This window comes from Tasmannia lanceolata, unplaced genomic scaffold, assembly GCF_043159265.1.
Source record: "Tasmannia lanceolata isolate RefF3 unplaced genomic scaffold, GAP_Taslan_0.1 ptg000035l, whole genome shotgun sequence".
In the NCBI taxonomy this organism is placed as follows: Eukaryota; Viridiplantae; Streptophyta; class Magnoliopsida; order Canellales; family Winteraceae; genus Tasmannia; species Tasmannia lanceolata.
Window position 1 is genome coordinate 1,133,153 of NW_027518712.1, and position 27,277 is coordinate 1,160,429.

The 27,277-nt window shown below is 45.3% G+C and overlaps 1 long non-coding RNA gene across 1 annotated transcript; it reads left to right on the forward strand.

Annotated features, from left to right (window-relative positions):
• The first annotated feature begins 187 nt into the window (after positions 1–187).
• Positions 188–27,048, forward strand: LOC143859631 (uncharacterized). The gene is made up of 3 exons (XR_013239312.1): positions 188–1,292; positions 14,651–22,705; positions 22,857–27,048. It is a non-coding gene; the product is annotated as an uncharacterized LOC143859631 (long non-coding RNA).
• The last annotated feature ends 229 nt before the right edge of the window (positions 27,049–27,277 follow it).

A 27,277-nucleotide genomic window follows, 5' to 3' on the forward strand; every position in this document is an offset into this window, starting at 1 on the left:
TTCTTATTCACCCCTCTCCTTGCCTAGAGCCAACCCCTGGTAGTATAAAAGAGTAGTCATAATGCACTTGAAGTGGCTGTCCAAGTAAGAAGGGGGAGGTCGAAATATCATTTTCCTTCATATACGCAAACGATTAGGGCATCAGGGGGGGTCTCTCATTTTTTCTATTGGAAGAAATTAGAGGAGAGAATAGCACAGACAGAGAGAGAGAGAGAGAGAGAGAGAGAGAGAGAGATAGACTCTCTTTTCAGTCTCTTCACTTTCCATCTCTCACTGATCTTAATCTCTCTTTGAGATTTGTAGGAAGAAGATAACAAGAAAAGGGCCATAGAGAGTGTTACTTGTGATTTTGGGTTTGGGTGTTGGAAGGTTGAGGAAGAAGAAGAAGTGCAAGAATAAAAGGGGTTTGTGTTGCTTTTGTTTGGGAAGCCATAGATAGCTTCAGCTAATGAAAAGAAGAAGAGGATTACAGCCCACAACCGAACCCATCACATTACCATCACCTTGATTCAACCTCCCCACATCTCGATCTACCAATTTCCAGCCACCACCTCCATCTCCGTTAACCCTCTTCACTATCAACACACCCCTTTGTCTCTAAAAGTAGTCTCGAATTAGTTTTTTTGTGGGGCTGATTTGAGGGGCTGTTTTTTCACAACAGGGGAGGTCTTTTGTGGAAAAATCAGAGGAATAAAAAACCCTAGCTAGTAGAAGGAGAAATGGAGAGCGAAGGGAAGAAATTGCAGAGAGTACTCAAGCTCCGCCCTCACCCCATCAGCCCCACCATCAACATCGCCATCTCCACCATCTACCGAAGGCTCTCCATCACCTTCTCCATCTCACCTCCATTGATTCCGGCAATCTTGCTGGAATCCGATCATTCACCACCACCATCAACATCAGCCACCTCTACTTCTATCATTTCCACCTCTTAGACTATCCATCATAACTAGATCAGAACTCATCATCTTCTCAAACCCACTACCATCAATTTCACAAGAATCAGCCACCATAAATTCATCTGTTGTTTGAATTTTAATTCATCCCATGGTCTGTGATCCAAAAAGAGTATTCGGGTTAGGTGAGCTTGAGCTTTGCCATTAGGGTTTGAAACATCTGCAACTAAGAAGAAGAAGGGAAAGAGAAAATAATTTCGAGGATTGATCTTTTGGGGTTTGGGTAAGAGAAAGACAAACAAAGAAGGAGGTGTCGTTTGGGGCTCCCATGCTTAGAAGTTCGCTAAAAATCAGAGGAGAAGAAGACTAGAGCTGACAAACATTTTCAAAAGCAAGGTATCCCTCTACTTTTCCTTTACCTTATGATTTGTGCCCTTTATCTCTAGATTTTATAAGTCAATAATGGTTTTGATTCCTGATTTTGAACCATATAAGGAGTTTGAAATGAGCTTTGGTTGTGGTTTGTATGTGAAGTTCTCTTACTGAATTTTTGTTACATGGGTAGTGATGGGGTGTAAAAAGTCCAGCCTCTCAGAGGCCGCCACCTGTCCTGGAGTAGGTGAACTCCAGCCTCTCATAGGCCGCCACCTGTCCTGGAGTAGGTGAACTCCAGCCTCTCACAGGCCGCCACCTGTCCTGGAGTAGGTGAACTCCAGCCTCTCACAGGCCGCCACCTGTCCTCGCACAGGTCATCTCACGTCACCACGTTCTCCCCTATAAATAGGGGTTTAAAGCTCAAACCAATGGGTAATACGAAAAACCCTCTCTCCACCCAAAACTCTTAAGACTAGCTCTGCACTCCTGCTCATACTGACTTGAGTGTCGAAGGGCCTGTCCGGAGTAAAACCTGGGTTGGTCTTCTGACCTCGCTTGCCTTGTGCAGGACTCAACCCTCATAGCAGGACTCAGCCACTTCGCTCTCCTTCACTCCGGTCCCTCAGGACTCAGCCCCTCTGGTCATCCGGCTCAGCTCTTACGTCACTGTCGTACCTGTTATCGATTTTCGGTCTAACAGATTGGCGCCATCCGTGGGACCCCAGAACTAAAAGCTGTTTAGATCTCTCACAAAAAAAAATGGCAGGGCGGAAGAATGCGCGGGTACCAGCTGCACGGATTGATCAAGCCGTGCTGCCTCGCAGGACCTGAAGTGAACGAATCGCCTCGCTGGTGGTGGCGGCCTCTGCTACAGCTGAGCAGAGCCCTGCTAGCTCAGGGCACCTGAATCCCCTGCCCACTCCGGAGCAAGTTCAAGCTCTATTTCAACAGATGACAGCTCTCGTTGGGCAGTACCAGCAACTGCTTCAGACGCCTTCACAACCTCCTCCAGAGGCTCCGCGATCTGTCCAAGAAAGGCCAGACATCCACAGGGGAGAGTCGTCGCGCCATGGTGAGGATCGAACTCACCACTCCACCAGACAAGTCTGTCACCCCACAGCGAGGCATGCCCGAACAGAGACTCACCACCGTCAAAGGTCGCGGTCCCGCTCCGCACAAAGGCGTCGAGCTCATGTAGATCGTGCACCACCAGTGAAGTCCCGACCTCGTCATAGGAGTCCAGAGAGTCAGTCCGGCTCCGCGGCGAGCCAATCTGTGGGTAGAGGTAGGTCGCCAGACCATAGACCTGATCCCCTGCTACAGAGAATGGAGGAAATGGACCACCAAATAGAGGAACTGGCGAAGGACCAGAGCCGGCCCGCCTCCAGGGCATTCTCAAGCAGAACGCCGTTCACTGATGATGTCCTGGGTGCCCCAGTACCCAGAGGGTTTAAAATGCCCGCCGTCCCGCAGTACGACGGGACTACTGACCCCGTGGACCATTTGGAGACATTCAGAACAATGATGCTCCTCCACGGCGCCTCCGACGGCTTCATTTGCAGAGCGTTTCCAACAACGCTAATTGGTGCGGCAAGAGACTGGTACTCCAGGATCAAACCGAGCTCTATCAGTAACTTTGATGACTTTGGGGAAGATCTGGTCTGCCACTTCATGACCAGCCGCAGGCCAAGGAAAACAACAGCATCCTTGATGGCCTTGCGGGAGGAGGATAATGAACCTTTGAAAGCCTTCGTCCGCCGCTTCAACAGGTAGGCACTTTAGGTGCCCAATCTAGATCCCTCAGCAGCTATGAATGCGCTCCTCAAGGGTGCCAGGTCTAATGACTTCCGTCGGGCTGTAGCTAGACAAAACCCGCACTCACTGGCAGACCTCATGGCCGGGGCAGAGGAGTATATAACGGTGGAAGAGACACTGGCAGCTCTTAATTCAAATCGGAGGATAACCTCTGAAGAGAAGAATCCCCCCAAGCAGCGCAGGGAGGATAAACCTCCCAGAAGAGAGAAGTCCCCACTTCCGCAAAGAACAGGAGAGAACTTCACACCCCTCAACACCTCCAGAAAACATATATTGGCTGCGATCAGCGAAGAGGAATTCGTGAAGTGGCTTGCTAGAATGATCTCCAAAGGAAACAGGAGAGATCCCTCAAAATACTGTCGGTTCCATAAGGACCACGGTCACGACACATATGAGTGTTGGCAGCTCAAAGAGGAAATTGAACAGCTGATCGGCTGGGGTTATTTGAAAAAGTATATCCGAACTGACGGCCGCAAGCAAGAGCGCAGGGAAAAGAGCCCCCGAGGCCGCAGCCCTCGAAGATCACCGCCGCACCCTGCTCGGAACAAAACTCCTCAGCCGCCCAGTACGCAGCCAGAGGCGCCTCGATCTCAGCCAAGGGGGGTCATTGGTACAATCATGGGTGGACCTGCCGCTGGGGGCACGTCCTCCGCTGCCCGCAAAGCGTATGCACGACGGATCAACGCCGTGCACACGACCAGCAAGAAGACAATAACAGAGAATGAGATGTCCTTCTCAGATGCAGATCTGGACAACCTCATACTGCCTCATGACGATGCACTGGTTGTAACCATGCTCGTCGCCAACTGGGAAGTAAAGAAAATCCTCATTGACAACGGCAGTTCAGCGGATATCTTGTACTATCACGCCTTTTAGAAGATGATGATAGGAGACGACCGCCTGAAGCCGGCAAGTTCAGACCTGTTTGGTTTCTCCGGAGAGGTGGTGAAAGTAGAGGGGCAAATTGAGCTCCCAGTTCTTGTCGGAGAGCCACCTTGCCAAGCATTCGCCATGGTCAACTTCCTGGTAGTAAGGGACACTTCTGTCTATAATGCTATCCTGGGACGGCCTGGCCAGAACCTGATCCGTGCAGTGGCTTCGGCCTATCACCAAAAGATGAAGTTCATAACGCCCAATGGCGTGGGGGAAGTTCGAGGAGATCAACCTCAATCTAGGGAGTGCTACGCGATGGCACTGAAGGGCAAAAATGCAGTGGAATCACTACCAATCGAACTATTCGATGTAAGGGACGAACTCAGGGGGACTCAACCCACTGAAGACCTCATCTCCATTCCGCTGTGCCCAGAAGACAAGGAGAAAGTTGCTCTGATCGGCTCCTCTCTCAGTAGCAGCATTCAGCACCAGCTCACTGAGTTTCTCCAAGACAATGCAGATGTCTTTGCATGGGTTCCCGCTGATATGCCCGGCATTGATCCAGAGATCAGTACGCACAGGCTTGGTGTTGATTCAACTTGTAGACCGGTTAAGCAGAAGAAGAGGCATTTCGCTTTTGAAAGGCGACAGGCGATAAAAGAAGAAGTGGAGAGGCTTTTGAAGGCTGACTTCATTCGCGAGATTCGATATCCGGACTGGCTGGCAAATGTAGTCCTAGTCAAGAAGACAAACGGAAAATGGAGGATCTGCGTCGACTTCAGCGATCTAAATAAGGCCTGTCCTAAGGACAGCTATCCGCTCCCAAAGATCGATCAACTTATCGGCGCCACTGCGGGTCACGAATTGTTGAGCTTCATGGACGCCTTCTCCGGATACAACCAGATCAGGATGTACGAATCAGATATACCAAAGACCTCCTTCGTCACAGATCAAGAGACTTATTGCTACCGTGTTATGCCCTTCGGCCTCAAAAATGCCGGAGCTACTTACCAAAGGCTGGTGAACAGACTCTTTCAGCACCAGATCGGCCGTAACATGGAAGTCTATGTGGACGATATGCTGGTCAAGAGTCGCAGTGCGCAGGATCATGTATCTGATCTCAGAGAAACATTTCAGGTCCTGAAAAAGCACAGCATGAAGCTTAACCCTACCAAGTGCACTTTCGGAGTCAGCTCGGGAAAATTTTTGGGGTTCATGGTAAGCCAACGAGGGATAGAAGCAAATCCAGAGAAGATTAAAGCTGTGATGGAGCTCACTGCTCCAAAAACTATCAGATAAGTGCAGCGGCTCACGGGAATGATAGCCGCGCTGGGACGCTTTATCTCCAAGTCCGCGGAAAGGTGCATGCCTTTCTTCAGCGCTGTCAGAGGACTCAAGACTGTGCCCTGGACGGAGGAATGCCAGACCGCATTCGAGGAGTTGAAGAAATACCTGTCCTCCCCGCCACTATTAACAAAGCCGGAGCCGGGTGAGGAGCTATTTTTGTATCTCTCCATTAGCTCCACGGCTCTGGCAGCTGTCCTTGTCCGCGAAGAGCACCGACAGCAAAAACCTATCTATTATGTCAGCAAGGTTCTTCACGATGCAGAAACAAGGTACCAGCGGGTCGAGAAATTGGCTTACGCGCTGGTAATGGCAGCCAGGAAGCTAAGACCGTACTTTCAAGCCCACACCATAAAAGTCTTAACTGATCAGCCATTCCGGCAAGTACTCCATCGACCAGATATCTCCGGGCAACTTGTGAAATGGGCCGTGGAGCTAAGCGAGTTCGATATTCAGTACGCGCCTAGGCCAGCCATCAAGGCACAAGTACTAGCAGACTTCGTAGCTGAATGCACCATCCCCCAGCAGTTCGTCGATTCTGAAGCTGTGCAGCTCCCAGTTGCGGAGAAAGCAGCCAATAAAAAATGTACAGCAGAGGAAACAGAAACAGAAATCATCCATCCGCCAGCCGAGCAGGGCTCCACGACCAGCGCACTAATCTGGGAAGTACATGTCGACGGGTCTTCAAATAAAAGTGGTTGTGGAGCTGGCCTCGTCCTCACCGGACCCGATGACTTCACTGCGGATTATGCCTTAAGATTTGGATTCCGCGCATCCAATAACGAGGCGGAGTATGAAGCTCTTCTTGCCGGAATGGGCCTTACAATCCAAACCGGCGCCCGGAACTTAAAAGCATATTGTGACTCCCAGCTGGTTGCAAACCAGATTCAGGGGGTCTACGAAGCTTGAGACGAGCGTATGATCAAGTACCTCGCCAAGGTCTACCAACTCGCCAGCAAGTTCGAAAGTTTTGAAGTCATCAGAGTCCCCAGAACAGAAAACGCCAAGGCAGATGTGCTGTCAAAACTCGCTGCCCCCGGATATACAACCCTTGGGAGCATACACATGGAGTTCCTGTCAAGATCCAGCATTGAAAGTAAAGCCGCAGAAACAATGCAGGTAGAGAATGAGCCGTGCTGGATGGACGGGATCATCAGTTATCTGCGCGACGGTAAACTCCCTGAGGACAAAAAGGAAGCCCGCAAGGTGATACAGAGAGCTGCCCGATTCTCCCTCAGCAGCGACGTCTTGTATAAGAGATCCTACACTCTCCCATACTTGAAGTGCCTTAGGCCAGGCGACGCCGCATATACACTCCAGGAGACGCATGAAGGAATTTGTGGAGAACATCTGGGGGGCAAAGCACTGGCAATAAAAGTGCTGCTCATAGGTCTGTATTGGCCCACCATAAGGCAGGATGCGCTGAGTCTGGTTAAAAGGTGTGAGAGGTGTCAGAAATTCTCTCCCACCATCCACCAGCCCACCGTGGCGATGACTCCAATTATTAGTCCACTCCCCTTTCCACCGGCCTCCGGAAAGCGCATGTTCGTGGTAGTAGTGATCGACTATTTCACTAAGTGGGTGGAGGCGGAACCTCTAGCACAGATCACAGAGCAAAATGTGCAGAACTTCTTCTGGAAATCAATAGTTTGCAGATTTGGGATTCCTCGTGCCTTGATAACGGACAACGACAAACAGTTCGATTGCTGAAACTTTCATAAGTTCTGCTCCGATCTAAAGATTGAACAGAGGTTCACTTCAGTAGCTCACCCACAGACCAACGGACAAACAGAAGTGACTAATAGGATCCTGCTTCAAGGAATAAAGAAAAGGCTGGATGAAAAAGCTGGCCGCTGGGCGGACGAGCTTTATCACGTTCTATGGGCATATCGCACTACTCCCCGAACGCCAACGGGCGAATCGCCATTCAACCTCTCCTTTGGAACAGAGGCTGTGATACCGGTCGATATAGGCACTCCGTCTCCCAGGGTCACCAGCTTCAACGAGCAGCTTAACAGTGACGGGCTCCGCGCCAATCTTGACTTACTAGAGGAGATCCGGAAAGAATCTCGAATCCGAGTCGCCGCCTACAAGCAGAGGGTATCCAACTATCATGACTCCAAGATACGTCCCAGAGAATTCCGGACAGGAGATTTAGTCCTCAGGAGAGCGGCCGTCTCCCAACCAGCTAAAGTTGGGAAACTCTCCCCGACTTGGGAGGTGCCATATCGAGTGAAAGAAATTATCCACCAAGGAAGCTACAAGCTAGAGACACTGGAGGAGCATTTGTTACTCCACGCATGGAACTCCAAAAACCTCCGGAAATATTATCAGTAGGCACATCGTCTGGTGTGAGAGGTGATTTTTTAAATTATGTTTATGATAATATGAATAAATAATTCTTTTTGCAGATTCAAATTTTCCTCTTATAATTGGAAACCCGGTTCGCTAAAACTGGGTACTCGTTGCTGAGAAACCCCGGTTTATTAAAACTAGGGTACTTGCCGCTTGGTTCGCTGCGGCTTGTCTCCACAAAACCCAGGAGCCCACTCCTGGTTATGAGCAAGCCGGGCAGCAAAAACCACAGCCGCCTGGAAACCCAGTTCATAAAACTTGGGTACTTTTTGGAAACCCAGTTCACTAAAACTGGGTACTCGTTGCTGAGAAACCCTGGTTCATTAAAACTAGGGTACTTGCCGCTTGGTTCGCTGCGGCTTGTCTCCACAAAAACCAGGAGCCCACTCCTGGTTATGAGCAAGCCGGACAGTAAAAACCGAAGCCGCCTGGAAACCCAGTTCATAAAACTTGGGTACTTTTTGGAAACCCGGTTCGCTAAAACTGGGTACTCGTTGCTGAGAAACCCTGGTTCATTAAAACTAGGGTACTTGCCGCTTGGTTCGCTGCGGCTTGTCTCCACAAAAACCAGGAGCCCACTCCTGGTTATGAGCAAGCCGGACAGCAAAAACCGAAGCCGCCTGGAAACCCAGTTCATAAAACATGGGTACTTTTTGGAAACCCGGTTCGCTAAAACTGGGTACTTGTGGCTGAGAAACCCTGGTTCATCAAAACTAGGGTACTTGCCGCTTGGTTCACTACGGCTTGTCTCCACAAAAACCAGGAGCCCACTTCTGGTTAGGAGCAAGCCGGACAGCAAAAACCAAAGCCGCCTGGAAACCCAGTTCGTAAACTTGGGTACTCTCTGGAAACCCAGCTTAGAAAACATGGCTGCTCTCAAACGCCTAAATCCCAGGTTATTGAAACTAGTTGGCAAGCCGGATAAGTTACTCAGCTAAAGCTTATCAGAAAGAGGAGAACAGATACGGAAAAGTATGATTTCATTAATCAAAATGAGAGGCCTCGAGGGCCAATACAGAAATTAACCTCAAAAGGTTGTCAAAAAGTATAGGGTCTCAAGGACCATTACAAAAAGAAGCAGAAAGAAATACTAAGAGGCATCTGGGACGGTGGTAGTATCGGTAGGGGCCTCTGGCTCCTCGTCGACAATCGTCGGCCTGGAAGGAAGAGTCAGATTAGCCATCACCAAGTTCGGGTTGCACGCCTGGAGTTCCTGGAGGCAGTCGTAGTACCCAAGACTATAAGCCTCACTCGACAGGCTGAAGAGTTCGGCCTCTTTCGCCTCCGCGGCCGCCTTTACTGCCGCTTCCTATCTCTCTTGGGCTCTCCTCCTTTGGGCGTCAATGGCCTCGGCAGCCTTGTTCAACTTCTGCCTCTCTAGGGCCAGATCATCCGTCAGCAACTTCTTCTCAGCTTGCACCCATCCGATGCTCGTTTGGAGCTCCTGGACCTCACGGGCTAGTTTTCCGTTCACCTCTTCAGATTTGGTGATGGCCTCGGAGAATTTCTTGCTCTTCTGGTTGAGATCGTTGTAGTATATCCCAATCTGCAAATAGAAACAAGCATCAGTATAGGAAGAAAGCAAGAGACGGAAAGAAAGTAAACAAATTCATTACCTGATAGAGTGAAGAGAACACCGCCTCTTCACCAGTAGCCGGCGGCTCGTGGACAACCTGTTGCTTGTCCTTCACAAGGAGACACTTGCTCACGATCTCAGCCGCTACTCGGCTCTCGCCCAGACCAATGTCGTCTTTCTGAATGGCCCAATTGGGCCGAAAAACATTGTCACTCGTCCTCACGGGAGGGCGGGCCCCAGCTCCAGTTCCGGTGGATGTACCACCAGACTTAGAAGAACCACCTCCTTGAGCAAAGGGGCCCACTAGCCTCACCGTGGTCTTTGCCTTCTGTGCCGGGAGTGGCGCCGTGTCTCGTGAGGAGGCCGGACTCGCCAGCTCGGTCGCCTTTCTCTTTTGGCGATCTTGGAGAGCCTGTTGAGCCCCTTCCTACGCCCTTGGCTGGGCTCCTTGCCTTATCTTCTCCACTGTTGATTTGTATCTTCATTTCTGCAAGTAAGGAAGCAGTCAGAAGCAGATAAAAGGAAAAAAATAGCAGTTTTTAGAGTCTAGCTACATACGTGCCGGAGTCGCGGTACTTATACCAAGTCCGACCAGAATATCTTCTCCTGAAAATTCCGAACAGTGAATGAGACCTGTTCGCTCCACTTCCTCCCGCATCAGGATTAATGTCCTTTTATCGTCGCCCTCAAGAAGCGGTTTGTGGCTTAGTCCGCTGGTATTCGGAGTATCCCACACCAGAGGAACCGGCCAGGCTTCCCTGGACTCCGAGTCCTTAACGTAGAAGAACCTATTCTTCCACGAGTGTATCGACGAAGGGATACCAGTGATGATTTTCATATCAGGGCGCTGGCTGATATAAATCCAGCCCCCTTCTTTGTGCCTCTTCAGATGAGCACAAGCACGGAATAGAGGCACGGACACGCCCCTCTCCAGCCGACCATGAACAAGATACAAAAACCTAGTCAGTAACCTCCATGAGTTCGGAGCCACCTGGGCAGGAGCCAGTCCATAATATTGGAGCACCGCGACATAGAAGGGGTGCAAAGGAGAGCGAAACCCTGCTCTCAACTACTCTTCGTAAATGCAGAGATCAGAGCTTTCGTTGCACGCCCTATCTCCCTCTATTGCCGCTCTCAGCTCGAAGGATGGGGGCACACAGTATTTATTCCTAATGTTTCTCAGCATGGACTCGGTGAGGTGATTTTCCTCAACTAGAGCCCGCATGTTGTACTTAGGGTTGGCCTCCATTCGTGCTCTAGCAATGACCTCCACGGCCCGGCCAGGAAGGAACGTTGTGGACGCCTCAGCAACGTCCCTGCCCCCACTCCCCCCTACTCGGTGGATACTATCAGTCGGAAGTGGGGTGGCGTTCAGATCTAATATCACTTTGCCCTTGTCCCCTCCGTCGTCACTGTCTATAATATCTACGCTAGCGGCCGGACTAACCATTACAGGCTCCTGCCGCGGCCTGAGCTCTGAGCTACTACTGGTGGAAGACTCAGAACCGGACTCGGAACTTGAACTACTATCAGACATGTAGAAAAAGGAGGGACTGAGAAGAATACCGGTGAGTAGAGAGCTCGCGCGATACTCCAACCACAAACTGCGAAGCCGAACTGCAAAGCCGAACTGCGAAGCCGAACTCGCAAAGCAAGAGAAGAGAAGATAAAAGGTGAAAAGTGAAAAGTGAAAAATGAGAGGTAAAAACCTCCTTTTATAACTTTTCGAAGGCGGTGGGGCATTAAATGCGAAGCACGCATCTCGAGGGCATGTTCCCCCAGACAGAAATGAGATTGAGCACGCGTGTATCCCCAAAGGGCAACCAGACCGGATTTCTGCACTCAGGACTGGATCTCCGCACTCCGGACTGGATTTCCCCAAGCCGGACTGGACGCAAGACAACAAAAACCAGTCCGGCCCAAGTCGGACTGGATATGACGCGTTTCTACAAAACGACAAAAACCAGTCCGGCCCAAGCCGGACTGGATATGACGCGTTTCTACAAAACGACAAAAAACAGTCCGGCCCAAGCCGGACTGGATATGAGGCGTTTCTACAAAACGACAAAAATTAGTCCGGCCCAAGCCGGACTGGACGCAAGACGACAAAAACCAGTCCGGCCCAAGCCGGACTGGATATGACGTGTTTCTACAAAACGACAAAAATCAGTCCGGCCCAGGCCGGACTGCACGCAAGACGACAAAAACCAGTCCGGCCCAAGCCGGACTGGATATGACGCGTTTCTACAAAACGACAAAAATCAGTCCGGCCCAAGCCGGACTGGACACAAGACGACAAAAACCAGTCCGGCCCAAGCCGGACTGGATATGACGCATTTCTACAAAACGACAAAAATCAGTCCGGCCCAAGCCGGACTGGACGCAAGACGACAAAAACCAGTCCGGCCCAAGGCGGACTGGATATGACGCGTTTCTACAAAACGACAAAAAACAGTCCGGCCCAAGCCGGACTGGATATGTCGCGTTTCTACAAAATGACAAAAATCAGTCCGGCCCAAGCCGGACTGGACGCAAGACGACAAAAACCAGTCCGGCCCAAGCCGGACTGGATATGACGCGTTTCTACAAAACGACAAAAATCAGTCCGGCCCAGGCCGGACTGGACGCAAAACGACAAAAACCAGTCCGGCCCAAGCCGGACTGGATATGACGCGTTTCTACAAAACGACAAAAATCAGTCCGGCCCAAGCCGGACTGGACGCAAGACGACAAAAACTAGTCCGGCCCAAGCCAGACTGGATATGACGCGTTCGCTAAACGACAAAAGCCAGTCCAGCCTAGACTGGACTGGCGAACTCCGGACTCATCTCCAGCCGGACTGGCTCAACTCCGGACTGGCGAATTCCGGACTCATCTCCAGCCGGACTGGCCGGACTCCGGACTGGCGAACTCCGGACTCAGCTCCAGCCGGACTGGCTCAACTCCGGACTGGCGAACTCCAGACTCATCTCCACCCGGACCAGCCGGACTCCGGACTGGATTTCCGGACTCACTTCCAGCCGAACTCCGGACTGGACCTCCCGATTGAACCCTTCGATTCACTTCCATACGGTGCATGCCCGTCCAGATAATCCATCAACCACACTTTCCCAAGTCACTCAAGGACTTGGAAAACTGGGGGCAACTGATGGGGTGTAAAAACTCCAGCCTCTCATAGGCCGCCACCTGTCCTGGAGTAGGTGAATTCCAGCCTCTCACAGGCCGCCACCTGTCCTAGAGTAGGTGAACTCCAGCCTCTCACAGGCCGCCACCTGTCCTGGAGTAGGTGAACTCCAGCCTCTCACAGGCCGCCACCTATCCTCGCACAGGTCATCTCACGTCACCACGTTTTCCCCTATAAATAGGGGTTTAAAGCTCAAACCAATGGGTAATACGAAAAACCCTCTCTCCACCCAAAACTCTTAAGACTAGCTCTGCACTCCTGCTCATACTGACTTGAGTGTCGACGGGCCTGTCCGGAGTAAAACCCGGGTTGGTCTTCTGACCTCGCTTGCCTTGTGCAGGACTCAGCCACTTCGCTCTCCTTCACTCCGGTCCCTCAGGACTCAGCCCCTCTGGTCATCCGGCTCAGCTCTTACGTCACTGTCGTACCTGTTACCGATTTTCGGTCTAACAGGTAGCAACTAAAAGGTTTAAAGAAAAATTAGAGTTCTGAGTTCATTTTTACTAATATGGAGATGGGGTTGTCTGTGGATCGATCTCATAATTATTTGTTTTGATTTAACCCCAGTGCTGTTGATATCGTGACCTTAAGACCCCACTTCAAATCCTTTTAATTCAACTCCTGACTTCTCGGACACCATTGTTTTCTCTGAATCTCTGATTCTCCTCTAGACCCCTTGTGTTAGCTATTGAGTGTAACTTCTTCTTCCACCCCTCAAATTTTCATTCATCTCTAAGATTTCCATTTCCTCACGACTTTAAGACACTAGCTTTCTTAATGCCCAGTTAAGGAGGATAGCAGGATTTCTCATCATTAATAAACCTTGGGTCTTTTCCTACCCAAAGGTCATGAGTCATTCTTTATGGACAGCAGGACCCTTGGTTTCCATTGAATTTTTGTCATGTTAGAATATGGGCAGATTATATGAAAATCGAGATGTTGTCGGTTACTAAAGCCAATCCTACCCATTGCTTTCAATTACTCTAAGCGAATCTTCTTCATTGTGAGAGCTTATTCTCCTTTAGCCGTCAATGTTAAGCAAAAGTGCCAGAATGGGTCATTTGATCCTAAAATGACACCCATCAACAACACCTGTGTTATAGCAATTGTATATTTCATTGGCTTGACTTGGTTTAATTAATTTACTTATCCATTGTGTTGGTTTAAGTCCCTATACTTTCCAAAATCGGCCTATAGGTCTCTAACAAGTGCCTTGAACATGATGTTGGAGATGCATCTTCTCTGATATGTGTCTCATAGAGGATTGATGTCTACACTCACTTCCCTACATAGCACTTGCAGTTTTCATTTCCGTTTGCGCTTACGTGGTCGTAGCTAAGAAGAATGATAAGACATTCTTTGATTCCCTACGAATTCCTTAAAATTGCCATTTGGTGTCAAAGTGAATCCTTAGCTTGCCTCCTATTGCTTAGAAAAGTAGATGCAAAGAATCTTGAGCGAGACATCTCTAGAAGAGGCATTCCATTTCTCCATTTATCTGATATAGGCATTCCATTCCTCCTTCACTTAGTTTCGACATTTGATTTCTTTGCTGGGTATGTAAATTCTGCCCTTCCTTGCATTTGGGCCTGTTGGACTTCGTTCCTTGTGGAACAAGCCAGTAACAAACACCTCACTATTTGTCCTTTGTCATTCCCTCCGGCTTAGCCTTAGTGTTCAGGATCTTACGCAAAGCTTGTATGATTATTATCCATTCGTGATTCCTTGGGATTTTCAGGATCATCTCTATCTTTTGTGATATACTTCATTTCTTCTAGATTACTCTTTACATGTTTACGGGGTCCTTTTTTATGTCTAAGGGTTCCATTGATTTTGGGAACGTTCCTCCTGGGTTCAGGCAAGGACGGATGGCAACCTCCTGAGCCAAAAACCCCTTTTCAATCAAAAGGGATAAACAAAAATACACATAAAAAATATATAGCAACAAAAATCCAAAAACAATGAAAAATTTAAAAAACACTAAATTTTTTTTTTCGAAAAGCTGTTTCGAACTATGTTGACTTGATCCCTTTCCATAGGGTATGTAGGCAGCTTGGGTCCACCCAAGTCAAGTCATACTTTTTAAATAAAACATTTTCAAAACTTTCAAGACAAAAGATAAAAAATAGGCAAGGATGGTGATTACCAAATCACTCGGAGCCGTCTTTTCATTCTAATTCCGATTTTGATCATTGTTTTCCGGTTTTCATCGGTTTTTCGACGTTTTATCAGGTTTTGGGATGGGTGACGACATAGCGTGGTCCTTTCACAAGGATTGTCCTCGCTGAGCCCAATGATAGGCTATGACGACCACGAGACATGTTCGATCTTTAGCGGATCAGGATCGCTGGGCTTGATTCCTTTAAAATCGCTCCTGGAGCCTATCGCATGTACTCTTTTCTTTTCCCTGGCATTTTTTGTCCTCGCATACCATTGATTTTCCAATTCCTTTCTTTCCTTGCATCTTTTAGCTCGTTGTGTGATTGTCTTTGCTTTCTTATGTGTCTACTTTCAGCTTGGTTACTTTTCTAGCATGTGATTGATTACTATTTTCTTAGCATTATCTCTTGCATAGGCCCGCATGCTAGTGTGTTTATTCTATTGCTTTGGTTATTCACTGCTTATCATTGTCTTCTGCATAGTTAGGTGCATGTCTATGTTTACTGCTTTCTTAAAAAACTCTCATTTTCTACTCTGAATTTCTGTTTTCTACTTAAACCCTACCGGATTTTTGCTTTTACCCTTTAAAAAAAAAAAACTCAAAGCCGAGCTTCTTAGCCTTTGATTCATGTTAAATTTGTTGTGTTCTTATATTGAAACCTTATTTTCTTCACTAGAGACCCTAGATCTGCATCATTTTCTTAAACCTAAACCCTAGATCTGAGATCCAAACTCCAAAACCGAGTTCCTAAACTTCGGATCTTCCAAGGACCTTGATAGATTTGACCTAATTCCTTGAATAGAACCCTAATTGCAGAGAATAGGATAGAAGAAGAGATTTGTGATAAATTTGAGAGGGGAGTGTGCCTCTGCGATGTATCTTCTTTGATCAATTTCATGATTTCCAAGGCTATTGTGAGTCTCAGCTGTTGATCTGTTTTTTTTAGCCTTGGCTTTGATCTACATCGTCAATAAAGGAAATTCTCAAATTAGGTATTTTTTTATATACTCTTTATTCAATTTTCATATGAAAGTGGCTTTAAATTGATGATATTCTTAGATGATTATTCATAAGGCTTTTGTTTTTTCTAAAATTTGCTTAGATCAGTAGCTTTTTTTGTGCTATATGAGATGGATCGTGTGAGAAGAGAACTTGACTTTGATGCTCTGATTCTGCACTCATAATCTTCTTATGATAAAAATTATGTTAACAGCTTATTGTTTGGTTCTCGAATCATATGCTTGGATGTCAAATTTGTATCGGAAATGATAATTCTTTCGTCCACATTTTTAAAGATTTGATTAGGATTTTAGCTTATTTTGAGAATGCACAGGTGAAAATTTAATGCCCTGTTTTTTCTCCTTAATGTGTCATTGGATGGTATAAAAGGTTGATATCCAGACTAGCTTTCTTTTGATAATGTCAACCCATATCCTTGATGTTTGCAGTCCCACTACCCATCCAGCTCAATGCTCTTCACTTAACCTGTGCTTAATATCGATTCACCACTATATCATAACAGTCCTTGGGACTGGGCCTTCATTATCACTATAAAGTTTTTTTTGACATATATATATATATATTGAGGACGTCGGCTGTAACTAATTAGGTGTTTGTCATTAGGAGTGTGGTTGGTTAAATGTTGGTCCTTTATACTGAATAATTCCTATGGTAGAAACTAACACAGGTTATTTATGTAAGTTATTGTTTGTCTTCTTATCAGGTATGTATACTGTTTATCCCTTTACAAAATATCCTTGTAGTCCTATAAATTGTCTTCAAGTGTTGAGCTGAAGAGTCTATAACAAATGCTTTAGTATTTTTTGTTCATTAATGAGAATGGCTATAATGTTTTTCTTTATTCGTCTGAGAATGATGATAGTAATATAGCTATGTTAAGTCAATGCCTAAGTTATGTTGGCTTTTCTCATTGTAAACACTCTTGTCTGCATGTGTACTGGTAGCCTGGGTTAGAATGTGTTCATTACATCATAATTATTAGTAAGTGGGAATTTATTCATTATTTTGTTATCCTTTCATTTAGCCTATGTAAAATGATAAATATGAGCATGGCAAGATAATCAATAAATTGCTTTCTTTCCATACTAATAAGATCAGTCAACAGATATATTATGTTAACATATTCTGAACCCTTTTCAGAGGAAACTATATATGAGCATTTTATCTCTTGTATACATTTTTATATCTATTAAAATTAACAATCCTTTAGTTGTTTTTTTTTTATGAATTTATCTGATGTTATCCCTTACCATAGCAAGGGCGATGAAGGCGATAGCCCAAGCCCTTTCATAGAGGATTTGCTTAGTCTAAGTAGCCGTCCCCTCGTTTATTTTTAAGACTTGCCAACATTAGGAGCCTTTTCATTATAAGGGTAATAAAAGAGTCATCTTGAGCCTATCCCTTTGAGGAGATAGGCTATGTCTTTTGTAGGAAAATTAAACCCTTTGGAGACAGGCTTTGTCTCATTGGCCCTAGTTATCCTTTTGTTTTATGAGACATGTCATGTCTCATTAGAGCCCTTCTCAGAGTCACTAACATAGGAGTCTGTCCTTAGCCAGAAAATCTTTTCCATTAGCATAGGAGTCTGTCCTTAGCTAGAGAGTCAGTCCTTTTTTCAGGAGTCTGTCCTATCATCATTAGGGTTAGGATTCTGTACAACCTCTCTTAAAGTCATGTGATTTTATTCAACTCCTGCAAGGTATAGGATGCTGTCCAACCCTTGCAGAGATGTGATTCCATCCAGTCTTTCCCGCAAAGTATAGGATTCTGTCCAACCTTTGCGGGATATTAGAAGTCTGTCTTTCCCTTATGATGATAGGATTCTGTCCTCTTGTGTCAAAAACAACAAAAACACTTGGAAACTTGAAAATTCAAAAAACAACAGAAATTCAAAACCCAAAAACTTTCAAACATTCTAAATTCTTGAGTCATTAGGAGTGTAGTTAGGAAAGTCTGTTCTGAACTACGTTGGCTTGATCCCTTTTCACAGGGTACGCAGGCAGCTTCAGATCCATATCCCAAGTTCAATCAAACCTTTCAAAATAAACATGTTCAAATCTTTCAAACATAAAAATTCTTCAAAACCTTTTCAAAAAGATCTTCCCCTAGAGTTAGGAGTCTGTCCTAGATGTTTAGGGCGTCTTAGAGTTAGGAGTCTATCCTGAATATGTTGATGCTTTGTGTGTTTTGTCGTGTGAGTGTCCCTAGAGTTAGGAGGCCTCGAGTCGTGGTCGGTTAGACACTTAGTCGAGCCGATGGCTAGACTAGGAAACACTTAGTTAGCCCATGATTTTCCTTAGCACACACAGCCTAGTTACACCTAGGATATAGGAACCACCTGCATTAGCTTAAGGCTAACAAACTTGCATTAGTTAGGGCATTTAAGGAGTCCTAAAAAGTTACAATTCACTTGAACTAAAGCAATCGTACAAAAAGCTTTAAAAACTAGTCGGGTCTAGTTGATCGAGTCTAGGATAGCGGTCTTAGATGGTTAGGCATCGTAGTTTAGAATAGGTCACCGAACTACGTCGACTCTGATTCTCCCCGAGGCCGGGATACGTAGAGCAGCCGGGATGGATGGCCATCCTAGTCCTAGTCAAGTCACATTAGAGTCTAGGGTTTGTCGTGTCGAGTCATGTGTGAAGTTGAGTTGTGATGTGTGTATTGTTATGTTTTCTTACTTTTCTTTACAGACCTTATACCTTTAGCTGTAGTATGCTTGTGTTTGTCCACCAGAACTTAGACACCAATTAGGCATGCCACTCATAACCTAGCTACTCTTAGGTGACACTCCTTTCATCTCTTTTGTGTGTGCTTATTATTTCATCTCCGAGACATGCATGATTAGGTAGACGTCTTCTCAGAGATATATGTTCTCATTTTACATGACTTTCACCCTCTTCAGAACCAATAAATAAATGGCATAAGAGAGCAGGTGCTTGTACTTGGGCGGATGAGGTGCTCTTCGGACCTTCCAAATTCGTAACCAGGCATGAACCTTTTTTACATCTCTGGTTATCCATTGCAACAGAGCATTGTATGGGATCCAGGGCCAACTTCCTTGGATGGCGACTCTTCTTTGTTTAAGGTATGTCTCGAGTCCGGGCTAGTCCCCGAATCGAGAGGTATCTCAGTTTACATCGCCACTCATGCTGTGAGAGGCACCTTTTGTTAGAGTTCTTTGGTGGAGCTCTCCTTCACGTGGATGATCTAGAAACTTTCAGGGGCTCGTCCCCCACCTCTCTCGGATCGGGGTCCACAGCGTCAATGTCAGTTTATGACAAAATAATTGCAAACTCTACCCTGTTTTGATGGTCACGCTACCTTTACCATATGTAATCTGCCAATGAAATTAAAAAAAAAACAATTCACTGCAACTATCATGACCAAAACCAGATATACTACAATTTGACAAAAGAAATCTATGTTCAAAATAGTGCAAATGATAAAAAAAAAGAAACATGTGAGCTACCATTGTAACAAGACAGAATGAGCAAGTATATGGCTTTTACAAATTCTTGTGATGTCAATAACAACAGACTTATCAAGGCAATCAAAGAAGAACTTATTGGAGTAAAAAAAAATCAAATCGAATCCCCACTACAACCTAAACATAATTACGCCAATATTTGAAGCAAATTATAAAAAACCAAAACATAAAAAAAACTAACCTGATGAAGCCTTAAATTCCTCTTTCCTCTTCTCTCTAATTTTCAGATTTGAAAAAGATCCTTGATAGAAGACTCCTCTGATTTTCTCCACGAAAATCAAAACCTGAAGGTCGAGGTCGTTGAGGTATAGCCGACAAAGTAGCCGGAGAAGAAGAATGCGTTCAAAGAACAATGATCAAGCTTGAGAGGCTAAGGTTTGAGCTTCGGATCTAAGGTTTAGAGGGTTCGCTAGGGTTTAAAACAACAAATCCAAGGCTTCAAGAAGAGGTAAGTACATATCTAGAGCTAGAACTAAAGAAAAGACAAACAAAATTGTGAATATTAGCCGACCGGAGCTCAGGTATGGCTGCCGGAGAAGAAGAAACAAGGGCTAGGGTTTCAAAATTGGGGAAATCTCTCTCTCTCTCTCTCTCTCTTGATTATGAAAAGAAAACCTAGATTCTCACAAATAATGTCTTAAGTATTTATCGAAATAGAATGGTGTTGATATCAACACTACTAATTTTGATGAGCGCGCTATTGCGCGATTTTTTGATAAGCGCACTAGGTGTCGTGTCCTATTCTGGGCCGGCTCTGTCTCCCTCAGGATAAATTCACCCCGCTTCTGAATTTGCACTACGGTTCCCATTCAACTCGTTCGCTAGGCAAACTTGCTCGAATTTTGATAAAATTTTGCAGGGACCTAGCTAGGACCCTTAGCAAGCCTAGGTCCCTTAGCAAGCCTAGGGTAAAATTTGAGGGTCCAATTCAATGATTTGATGAGTTTTGTACTCAAATAAGGGGGTATAGGGGTTCGGTCAAAATGGGGTGTCTACAGGGAGCAACTCGGGTCGAGTTGAGGCCAACCCGAGGAACCCATTTTTCCAACCCAACCCGATTTCCAAATCGGGTTGGGTTGGGTCGGGTTGACCCGATTTGATATGGTACCAACAGTTGACCACCTCAACTTAAGCCGGGTTGTTTTGGATTTTGAGAACCAATAGTGAGTCACCAATAATCAATTTTTGACTCACAATCAGTTCTCAAAATCCAAAACAAACAGGGACTAACAATTAACAAAGAGAAATGTTATCCACACTACTATATTTTGATGATCACACTCCTCACTTTATTAAAGTAAGGTATGGCCCACACCATAGGATTATCCAAAACGTTCATTGTGGACTATGGAGACTATTTCAATGTTGAAAAAGAAAAAGAAATACAGAACTTCTTCGAATGGAATATAGTAATATTAATATAAACTATGATCATATGTATATGTTGGAATTAACATCATTACTACATGGGAATTTGAAATTTCCAATTCGGGTTGGGTCGGGTCGGTTTGCCCGACACCCTAACCCGACCCAACCCAATTTTCAATTCGGGTTGATTTTTCACAACCCTAACCCAACCCGATTTGCGAAAAGCTTAACCCGACCCAACCCAAATTCGGGTTGAACCCGAACGAGTTGCACCCCTATAAATCTTGAACATAGCTAGCTAATTTCTTAAGGGCTAACGCGGATGTTTTGGCCTAGTCTACCTCCGACATGCCAGGTATCTCCACGGAGGTAGACATTCATAAACTCAGCGTCGATCCAACCTCGAAACTAGTAAAGCAGAAGAAGCGCAACTTCGCCCCGAGAGACAGAAGAAGATTAGAGAGGAGGTGGATAAGCTTCTCCGAGCAATATCCATTAGGCAAATCCACTATCCGGTGTGTTTTTCCTACGTGGTGATGGTTAAAAAAGCAAACCGGAAGTGGCAGATATGTGTCGATTTCACCGACCTTAATCGCACCTGCCCGAAGGATCATTACCCGCTCCCTCGTATATATCTCCTGATAGACGTGACCTCCGGGCATGAAATGCTGAGCTTCATGGACACCTTCTCCGGTTACAACCAGATTCAGATGTATGGCCCTGACATCCCCAAAACCTCGTTCTTCACTGAGCAAGGGCTTTATGGTTACGAAGTCATGCCCTTCGGACTGAAAAATGCGGGGGGGCACCTACCAAAGGCTGGTCAATAAGTTGTTCGAGAATCATATTGGTCGTAACATGGAAATCTGCGTGGACGATATGCTCGTTAAAAGCTTGAAGGGCACCTGGCACATCACCGATCTTGAGGAAATATTCTCAGTACTTTGTCGGTATAGAATGAAGCTGAATCCCTCCAAATGTGCCTTCGAGGTTACTGCGGAAAAGTTCCTTGGTTTCATGCTCAGACACCGAGGGATTGAGGCAAACCTAGAAAAAATTCGAGCTATACTTGACATAGCCGCTCCAACAACAATCACTGAAGTACAGAGTTTCACTGGACGCATCACCGCTTTGAGCAAATTTATGTCAAAATCGGACGAGAGGTGTTTGCCGTTCTCCAAAATACTTACAAACATGAAAAGCTTCCAGTGGACCCAGGGTTCCAGGCACCCTTCAATGAACTTAAAATGTACCTCCAATCGCCGCCCTTACTCACGAAACCATCCCTCGGAGAAGAACTTTATCTGTATCCCTTCTCCAAATTACTTTTAGAAAAGGCGGGAAAGATAAGCTGAAAAAGAAAATGGAGCACATAGAGAGAGAGAGAGAGAGAGAGAGAGAGAGAGAGAGAGAGATTTCCTTCTCTAAAGAGATCTTTCCATCTAGTTGGCCCATCTGATCTACACCGTCCACTAGTGGGCTAAAAATTCTCGTCTACATAAATGAACAACAAGAAATATTCATTTTTACAAACCTTCAAAAAAAAAAAACCCGACCTCATCAACCAAAGCGAAATACCCCAGTCAACCAACCAGATTTGACTGGACAGACTACTTCCTCAACCTCAAACGACCCAATGAAGAGGGGGCAATATGTTGGGGGTAAGATTTGGCATCCAATGGGAACCCGACATGTGGCACCTATAGACTCAGACTAGAGAGGGTAAAAGGGTAATTTTACCACTCGTCTATAAGCCCTAGAAACCCTAGAACTAACAGCCACCAGATAAGATAAATTCAGAAACCGAAATTTTGGGAAACTTGCCCAATCATATTACACTCCATAAAAGATGACTTTTCTTAATTGCTAGGACTATGCTCCATAAAAGAGGGACCAAGCTCCAAGGTATGCATCTCATAACACATCACTTTCACATTCCTAAGCCCTCAGAAAGCTCAGCTCGTTCTGTTACCACGTCTGACGTAGGCATCTTAGAGGTTCCCTGGAATCCAACTCCGGTCCTCTTTCTGACGCTCTTTTGTGTTCACAGGTTGCATGTTGCAGGTCGTCTTCCTAAGAGCCAGCTCGGGGCGGTTCACTTTTCGAGAACCAGTACAAATTTCAATGTCAACGGGACTCATAGAAAAACATGCAAGGAAGTTTAAGTTGAAAGCGATTCATAATTGCCTTCATGAATTTCTATACTATTCTAAAAGGATTAGTAAGAGCTAAAGAAAAACCCAGAAAGGTACTTCTTTTCTATGTAGGAGGCTTGAATTTTGCACAATTTATATGAATCTGTGAAATACGTGCTTGACTATGCTTAAGCGTGCCATTCAAACGAAAACTATGCTTAAGAACGTCAATGGGATTTAGGAGGATTTTTTTTTTTTGCGTAGGTAATCTGGGATCGAACTTCCGACCTCTAGGTTGAAGGAAAACGCCTTGACCATTGAGCTAGAGGCTCGGTCCCGTTTAGGAGGAGTTACATTTAGGTTTTTGAGGTGATTTAATGCTCCAACTTGCATTCATTACATTGTTGTAGTCCACTACTTTGATGTGGTCCGGTTGTTCCTTTTAGGAAACGTGTAACATAAGGAGTCTTCCCTCTAGTTGAAGCTTCGCTCGACTGTGAACATAGGCCTCGTAGACTGAAAGCCCTGGTCAAGCCTATAAGTAGACTACAATGTTGTGGTCCTAGCTTTGTTGTAGTTCTCATTGTGTTGTGCTCCACTGCTAATGTCAGTGTCATATTGCAGTCCTCAACTGAACAGGAGGCAATATGCAAGGATACTTGCACAAATTTGAAGGTTGGTGGGGGATTGTACCAAGCGACTCCCACGGAATTGTATAGCTTGGCAGGAGAAGTGCACCAAGGTACCCCAAGAATTTGGAGAGTTTGATTTTTCCCTTATTTGCCAATTTTCAAGTTTGTTTTTTCCCGTACTTGTCCATTTCAAGTGGGTGAGGGTAGGCCATGTTTTAGACGAAGTTGGGGGATTTTTTCCCGGAGGATGCTTAAGTTTAATTGATAACAGGGAAAAATAGAAGAGGACATGCCTAATAAAATGAGAAAGAATCAACAAAAACGAATACCAGGAAATACTGAAAGAGTCACATATCCTTATTCTTTTCTCATGTACCAAACCCATATAAATATGCTCGATCTACATGCACATCTCTCTCCATCTCTTCTTTACTTTGAAACTCGGTTCTCAATATATCTTCTTTTAGTAATCCTAGCAACACAGAGAGTATGACCGAGTTGTAACTTGATGATAACGAGAGCTGAAATGGGGGATTACATTAGAGGGTTGAAGCCGAGTTGTAACTCAGACACTGTAAGCTCTCTTCAATTTGCAGATGACATACTCGTACTTATAGAGGAGGATGTCGCATCTGTACAAAATGTGAAAAGGGTCTTCAGGTGGTTCGAAATAGTCTCTGGGCTAAAAATAAATTTCTTCAAGAGCGTAATGGTAGGAATCAATGTGGATCAAGATAAGGTCAAGGAGTATGCTGCAATTATTGGGTGCGACGACGGACAGTTGCCTATCACATATTTGGGACTCCCACTTGGATATGGAATATCGTCGGTGGCGCAATGGGATCCCGTGGTGGAGAGAATTGAACGGAAATTGGCAGCGTGGAAGAAAAAATACATCACTTTTACTGGAAGGATCACTCTAATAAAGACTGCTCTGGCTAACATGTCGGTTTACTTCATGTCCTTATTCAAAATTCTTTCCCAAAAAATAGAGAAATTGCAGAGGGACTTCCTGTGTGAAGGCTATGGAAAAATGAAGAAGCTCAAACACCTTACGAACTGGAAGAGGGTCTCGAAGTTGAAGAAACATAGGGGGTCAAGGCATTGGAAAAGGGAGGCTGCGCAATAAATCACTCTTAGGGAAGTGGCTATGGCGTTTCATGACAGATAAAGAAACGTTTTGGCACCGTGTCATAGGGGACAAATACGGGAGACTCTCTGGGCAATGGGACACGAGGAATCCGGCAACTGGTAAGGGGTCAGGAGCATGGAAATCAATATGCTCCTGAACCGTTTATATGTTATAGAGTGGGGAGTGAAACAAAGTATGTTTTTCGTGGGATCTGTGCGTGGGTAAGAAGACATTGAAAGAGGCTTTTCCTAATATCTTTTCACTGGCAATCAATGGTGAATCCAAAGTATCGGATTATAAGGTGAGGGGAGGGGCAGACAAAACGGTTTTTTGGGACATTAGACTTCATCGGAATCTAAAGGATGACGAAATTAATAGCTTTTCATCACTCATTCAGCTGAAGTAAGGACTATTATTCTGCCACAAATGGTGCTCTAAAAATATATCTAAACCACTCATCATTGAGGAGGATTCATCTAACGTCGTCAAATGGGCTACGAAGAGTATAAAAGGGCCATGGAGACTCCACAATTTCATTGCGGAAATCAAGGACTTGGTATGCCTTATCTGCCCCAAAATTGAGCATAGGAGATGATCGGCGAACGAACTGGCAAACGGTCTAGCGAAGCAAGGTGTATTGTTGGAATCGATGACTGTCCAGGCCTTTGATGAAGCTCGGCAACTGGAGGATGGATGACGGATGACTTTCATTAATTCCTCTATTTTGTACTTATACTGGATGTAATACCGGCGTAACAATTTCCCGGTGCATGGACCTAGGGACAACTTGTCCCCTTTTAATGTTCTATTGGAAGTCAATAAAAGTCAATTTTCAAAAAAATATATATAACACTTGGGAATTCTCAGCTCTGCATTGGTTGTTTAATATTACATGGTTCTAGTGAAGAATAAATAGTATCATTGTTCAGATGTGATGTTCTGTATAGAAATTCCCAGTATTTGTTTAGCACACAGTCTTTAGGTTGCACCTGTTTCCACTTGCCTGGACAAAATATTGCATGTGCATCTGCTCCATACCTAAGCCAAAACATGAAAAATGAAACGGATGAGAGCAAATGGAAATAATAAAAGAATTTGATGGATACAGAGCTAAGCTCCTATGCAAAAAAAGAGAACAACTAACTTTCCAACACCATGTAGCTGGGTCACAAGTGTCAAGTCTTCCTCCAAATATTCCTTCGATAAGCGCTGAATCATTTTTGTCCGTTTCGTTTGCAATCCGAGATGTCGTATCACCTTCTCGATCTCCTCTACATCAACCTCTATTGCTTTCTTTGCATCAGGGTAGAGTCTGCAGAGATCCTCCAGCACTTTTCTAACCTGCAAGAGACGCACTTATTAGAAACTGAGACACAAGGTGCACAATATATGTATTCTATGTAAAAACTGTTCTTAAGAAGGGAAACCCTGATCCCAATACCTCTTGCAACTCAATTACCAGCTCTTGCACAACCACAATAGTCCCCATTACATAACCAATCTGGCTTGGCCATAGGGCAAGAGAACTTTGCTCTCCTGTGCAAAAAATAGTCAGCTCTTACTGTAAGGGAAACCCTGCAATTCACTTTATAATGTATGTGTTCCAAGACACATCCTTGGGTAAAACAGTATCAAAAATGCTTGCATGGTACTTTTTATCAAACCATATGAACCAAATCTAATAACAGAAGCAGAGAAAGAAGAAGATCCCAACTGTTGTTCAATGTTGTTGAAGTAGTGAGCGCTAAAGAATAGGAAAGATCTGTCATAAACACTAGAAATGATATTGGGAATGGTAATCCCAGGGCTTAGCTTATGTGACCAAACATCTGAATCATTGAAGGAAATGTATGTAATTGGTACCCCAAAAGAAGGTAGTTTTAATACTAGATTGAAATTCCAAAGTAGATGCCGAAATTTCTTCTATATAATGACAATTAAAGGTTGACTAGTGTAGGATAAGGCAGATTGAAATTCCAAGGTAGATGCCGAATTTTCTTTTATATAATGACAACTAGAGGTTGACTAGTGTGAAGGATGAGGTGAAGGATAGGCAGCTCGGTCGTGTAGCGCATAAACTTCAAAAGATTGTATGACAAACACATTATGAAAGTTTAAATCCGATCACCGTTTTTCTATTATGTCCACCACTTGTGAATAAATATTTTTGCTAGGTACAGCCAGGAGATCGGACGTAGGTGTTCCATATTCGTATACTCATGCAATAGCATGCATTAGTCCAACCATGGAACTTCTTAAATGTGATGCAGCATTGAAGGAAAAAAGAAAATACTAGCTGACTTATCTTAGAGAATCGAAACAAAATGAAGAACATTGCTTCCTCTTTTCATGCAGCAGCTAGAAATCAAAATTGTTAGAAGTGTATAAGTGCCTAAGGGCACTTTGGTCTTTGTACCCTATTCACCTATTATATAAATACATAAGTGAGGGGTAACCCATCACCAACTCACTCTTTCTCATTCTCATTTCTTCTCTCCTCACTCAACATGGTATCAGAGCCCTGGGGTGTTTGATCCCCTAGGGACCACCATTGCCCCGAGACCCTTCTTCTTCTTGCTTGGCCTCACTACCAACAAAACCCTAGCCCCTAACCTCTCCCATTCTTCTTCTCCTCCCTAAACCCTAACCCTAACCCTAACTCGCCAGACGCCAACCCCCATCACCTCCAACCCCAGCCACACCTCGACAACCCTCAGCCCCACCCCCTTGGAACCCCCATCCCCACCGGACTCCATCCCGGACCCCACCCTCTCCGTTGCCCACCTCCCAGACACCACCCTCTCTGTTGCCCACCTCCAATACACCACCCTCTCCCTCCCTACCTCGCCAGACTTCTGAGAACGCCAACCTCTCCCTCGCCGACATCCCAGACCCCTTCCTCTCCCTCCCTTACTCGTCGG